Source organism: Ruditapes philippinarum, unplaced genomic scaffold (assembly GCF_026571515.1).
Source record: "Ruditapes philippinarum isolate M1 unplaced genomic scaffold, ASM2657151v2 ctg400_1_1_1_1, whole genome shotgun sequence".
In the NCBI taxonomy this organism is placed as follows: Eukaryota; Metazoa; Mollusca; class Bivalvia; order Venerida; family Veneridae; genus Ruditapes; species Ruditapes philippinarum.
Window position 1 is genome coordinate 129,716 of NW_026857630.1, and position 5,879 is coordinate 135,594.

Sequence of the window (5,879 nt, forward strand, 5' to 3'; positions counted from 1 at the left end):
CGTTGACATTTCGACTTATGAGGTGAAAGCAGCAAATATTTCAATGCCCCTTGTGTAAAAATGAAATAGCCCTCGTGTCACTTGTGTTATAGACATTTAAAGATTTTTTTTCTGAAACATAATATCACAGCTTTTAAATACCTCAAATGACTTATTTTCAAGCCGTTATCTTCAAAAGTTACATATTTGACTGCTGTTTAGGTCACTAACTTTACTTAGGCTGGCAGGGAAAAGGCGTTAAAACTGAACCTCTATTGTACAGACTTAAGATGAATTTAAAAATTGCTTGTAGGTCTTCTACATCAACAGGTTGACCGTCTGCAACCACGTGGACGGGAGTTAAGATGCTGGGCATGAAGTATTACAATGCATAAACCATAGGGTTAACAAAAGCCCCCGTAAGCAGGGCCATACTCAAATTTTCCTATTTTCAGCAGCAAACACATCTGAGGAAAATCATTAAAACACTTTAAATTGAAGTTAAATTTCATATTTGACCTTAACGATCAAGGTCATTTATAAGTGAAGGTAACACTTGAATTATTGAACCTTTCAGAAGTGTTGTATTGTACAAGTGTATTAGTTTAGTTTATTCGAATTGAATTTATTATAATTTGATTGTGTTGAAAGCTATAAGCTTATTGAAACATCAAATCCGTTCCTGGATCCATGCATGATTGTAAAGATGTTTTTTCCTCACGGATACAACGACGCACGCGGCCAGTAGTCCTTAGATTACTTGTCCGGCGCTAGTATATCAATGACAAAATTATGGCAATTCTAAGCAAAGTGAACTTGACCTTTACGATCAAGGTTATTTATAAATCAAGGTAATGCTTTGCTGATGTTGTCGTAAGTGTTGTTTTGCCAAAGTATGTTTGAAATCAAAGTTATGACAAATTTAAGCGAATTGACTTGACTTTCATAGTCAATGTCATTTTACGTCACATTTTTAGGCTATCGTTTAATTTATTCAACATTTTGGTATTGTCACAAGTGTAAATTAAAAGTAGCAGGTTATTATAATGTAAGAAACATTGAAGTTGAAAATCGTCGGGTTTTTTGTCAAGCCCGTATAGATAACAAAATCATTAGAATTTTAGCACAATCCTGTTATACAATTTATTGCTCATTCTTCTTATATTTACTTTTAAAAGCCAGCTGACAGACTGTATGCTATAAAACAAATGAGAAGTACATGTACGTAGACTGAAGTGTTTATTTTAGCTTCGACAACATGAAAATAACAGATGAACAGGAAGTATGATTCAGCAGAAATATATTGATCTGATGATCAATCGAAACTAAAAACCAATACAATATCTAATTCTAGTGAAATATGCAATATGTGCCAATAAAATGAGGAATAATTGTTGTGTGTTTGTTTATTGTTAACTAAAGGTTGCTACGTAATATACAGTATATTGCCAAGCAATAAAAAGTAGACTTTTTAATAATCGGATAAAAAATTCTAAATACTTGTGTTAGGAAGTTTTGTCACTATTTGTCATGAATCTAGATTACACATTTTCGTCTATAACTACATTGGTTAAGCTCCGGTCTTGTGTATATGCTTTCATGAATAGTTAAATCTGCTTGTTTATGTCCCAACACTTTGGGAGAAACAAGTGTATGTTCATTAATTTATTATTGAATTTATTCAATCATTCCAATGTTTTCTATCAAAGTTTATTACTCTATAGATGTAGTATTAGTAGTTGATAGCAATGCGGATCTCTTACGGTGACTAGTGAAACGATCTTATAATGAAATGTACTCTATTGAAATTTGTGGGGGAAAAAAAGAAAATTGTGAAATTTCATCAAATATCACAGTGTAATTGCATTGTCAGTGCCACAAACATTGCACAGAAGTGTTTTATTTCGGCTCCATATTGCACATACATATATAAAGATCTTGCTTACATTTTTTATGACAGAGTAAACAGAAAACAAATACATTATGAGTATAGTTAAATATAAAATGAAATCAATGAGTATTACATAAAGCAGGTATATATACCTTCATAAAGATATCTCTTAAGTAGAGGGAAGAAACAATGACAAATGGAAGCCTGATAAATTGGGAGTGTTAATTTATATTAAATATTAATAAAATAAGGTATTTATATTAAATATTAATAGGATAAACAAATTGCCATGTAATAGATTACAATTACATTGCTATCACAGCGATACATCGCGCGGACTGTCCATATTTCCATCTGCTTCTAAATTAAGAACTGTTCTACCATTGGCTTCACTCTCCAACGCATCGTACGGAGGGGGCTCCATATATGTGTATGGTTTGTCTTGCTCCTGTTGGACTTGAAACAATTTTCTTTGTTTTTCAAAAAGTTTTGCTTGTTCTTCTTGTAATTTCTGCTGTTCTCTTTGAAGTTTTTGCTGTTCTTTCAACAATATTTGCTGCTTATTTTCGACGTCCTCAGTTTCATGGACAGGTTTCACATAAAATATGTCGTCTGCTTCATTTTGATCAACCGGAAGCGGAACTGTAGTCCGACGGATTTTTTCCATTTGACCTAATAGCTGCTTCCGATCTTCTACTGACATTCTAGTTCCAAAGCTTGAAAGACTTTCATCTCCTGAGAAAGAGTGATCAAGATCATCTCCAACAGATTTTGATCGTATTCTTTTATCTGTTTTTAATTCAATACTTGCTTTGACACGGTTTGTTTTACCTGGTGAAATAAAACGCTTCTTTTTCTTGCGGCTTTTTTGGTTGTCTTTTGATTCTGAATCAAGAGTATATAGAAAATACTTGTCCTTCAATTTCTATCGGTTTTATCCCAGCTGCTTAAGATTGATTGGTTGTGATTTTTGACCGTCTGTGCGTCTTCCTGTGTGCCATTGCTGATATTTCAATGGTTGTTAAAACATGTCCTCCTTTTATTTTGTACCTCTGATAGACCGGATTCTGTCTGATTTTCTGGTGTTGTTTGCTGACTGCGAGAACTGTCCGATTGTTGCAAAGATTTTTCTGTGGTACGGATACTAAAACTAAAGTGGGTATTGAGTTTAATTGATGCATCTGCTGCTAGTTCTGATTCTATTAAGTGAGATCTCTTTGCAAGAATAATAGTTGCTAAAGTTGATACACAATGTTCTAAAATAAGTAAAATCGCCATGATTCTGTTTGACACGTGATTTTTGTCGTAGTAACACATCTGGCTCTCAATGCACAATCCATTGACCACAGTGAACACCACACCCATTACGTTGAATAAAACGAACACGGAGCATAAAATGGAGTAGATACGTACCTGTAAAATTAACATGAAAACTAATCAGTCATCTTTATTAAATTAAACTGAAGTCTCATGAAATATTAACATGTTCAATAAAGGGGCATAATTTTGATGTGAACTGCCTGTTTTAAAGCCATATAACTTTGACGAACAGTTAAACTTTGCAGATCTATAAAGAAGGTAATCACTAGAGAATAAATAAAATTTTAGGCCAATAGTTTAATTGTGAATACATTTTAAGCCTTGGGAAATTCTTAGTTAGGACACATTGCTCTGCTAGTACGTATACCTGCACATGTCCTTTATATAGCCTAGGTGGTGCATAGTAAAAAGTAGTATCAGACGGACAATAGCAAAGCTAAATTCGAGACTTTCAAAATTCTTTTATGGTACTCTTAACTTTAATATGCAAACTATGGAAAACCGTAATCTGTCTATTGATATTTAAGAGATAACGATAAATAGCATGATTTTTTTTCGTCAAGATTGCACGAACGTTATAATAATTATATATGATACACAAGTCACAAAATAACATGATCATTTAAGTAGACAATAAAACATACTGTAGATGACGTCCAAAAAGAGAGACCCGGCGTTCCATAGCACATGTTTAAGGGTATCTTTATGTATAAGACATTAAAGAGAGAGAAATAACAAATCAATCTACCAACACAACATAGTTGATCATACAGTTAGTTATGATTGATAACAATTTAAATAATGGAATTAATTAGCAAATGGCTTGTTATAAAGTAACATGTACATTGTAGTCATACACTTTTCGCTTTATTTTAAATCTTTACTAAAAATGACATTACCGAAACAATAGCTGTTGCTGACTCCACTTCTCTCACCTGACAGGTAATATATACACACCTGCACACCACAGCCGAAACAATATTGCTGAAAAATACAGTTCATATATATATACAGCTGGTTAAAAATTAATCAATAACAAACTTTTTATCATACAAACTTTTTGATAAGGGTATTTTTGTCGAGTATTCGGCGATATTTATTTTTATTAAAATGCAATAAATGAAAATACAACCCTGCAACAATGAGTAGCATTAAATATACATTCGTTTATTCATGCAATAAAAACCCTTCTTCTTCGGATTGTTTTTTTTTTTAAAGAAAAAAAAAGATTATCTTTGACGTAAAAAAGAAGTTATAAAAGGGAAATTGGCATCAGAAACGCACATCAAGTCAAGTCCTTGCGTAATTTGTGATAAAAAAATATAAATTATTTCTTTCAAAAACATATGTAATATATATTATTATGTACCAAACTACTATACTGTTTCAAGCCAGCTAAAAATAGACTTGTTCACGCATTTAAAAAAGTATATAAATGTAACACACCTTATGGGTTAATTCAGTAAGAAATGTTATATATGCTTTACCCATAGGCTCCCGGCTATAAAAGCACTAAAGAAATAAGGCACTTTGCGTCTCCGTTTGATCCGTTAGAGAGAATTATAGATGTCACCCCTGTCCCTAACATACATACCGCAATAACAATATGATAATACTGTGGCATTTCGGAAAAATCTGCTTGAGTCATTTACCAAACGGTAAAAGGAACCTGAAAATATTGTAAAATAAAGTTAGGTTCATAGTGAAAGATTGCCCTTGTCAATCAAAAGTACGAAATCTCTTCTCAAAACGTTCAAAACGACGGTGCGTCTTGTTATAACCATGGCAGGAGATCTGGCGCTAGTCGTAAATACATGTTTACATTTTTAGCTTCCTTTTTCAAAACTTTAACATCCGCATGTTACCTTACAACCAATCATTCTTGAATAAACAAAAAATAAGTCTAAAAACAAAAATGTACAATATCATTATTTTTCAGTTTATTCCTGTTTTAAATATGGATAGAACTTGATATTGAGTAGCGTTTAACGGCTTTGTTTATAATAGGGGTTACTATTGTACGTATGGCATCAAACCACACCTGTTTAATGAATGTCATAGAAATCAATACTTAAGGCATCAACTTTAACTCTAATAAACAAAAACAAAATAACAAAATTTCAGTTAAACCTGTAATATTTTATCATGCCTCGCACTTTAAAGATTAATCCAAAAAATTGTCTACTTTAGTCTTTTAAGTATCATTGTATAATGAGTTCATTCCCATGCCAATAAATTCAAGTTCTTATATACTTTTACTTTGTCTATATTCATTTTCAATAGTTAAATAATATCGGGTGAATTCAGTAGTAATTTTCTTCGGGTTATAATCCCAATGTAAACAATGTATAAACACTGCCCTAAACTTCTCGCTTTTTAATGGGACTATTAAAAAACAATGTTGAAGATTAAATATATTCAAAGGTTTTCTCTCTACCATCTTTAAATCTCTAAATTGACTATTAAACCCGTTAAGTACTGTTGGGTTGACATTTGAAAATATAAATTTAGACTTTTTATTTCGAACCGTATGTTGTTTAAGAAACGTCCCTGTTTTTAAGGCCTATTGGGGAACGTTAAATTAAATATCGGTTATCGATAAAGTAAATCCCCCGGGGAACTTGAACTTGTCCGAAAACCACTGAAATTCTACCACTTTGTTCTATATTTTAAAGATATAAATTTTTTT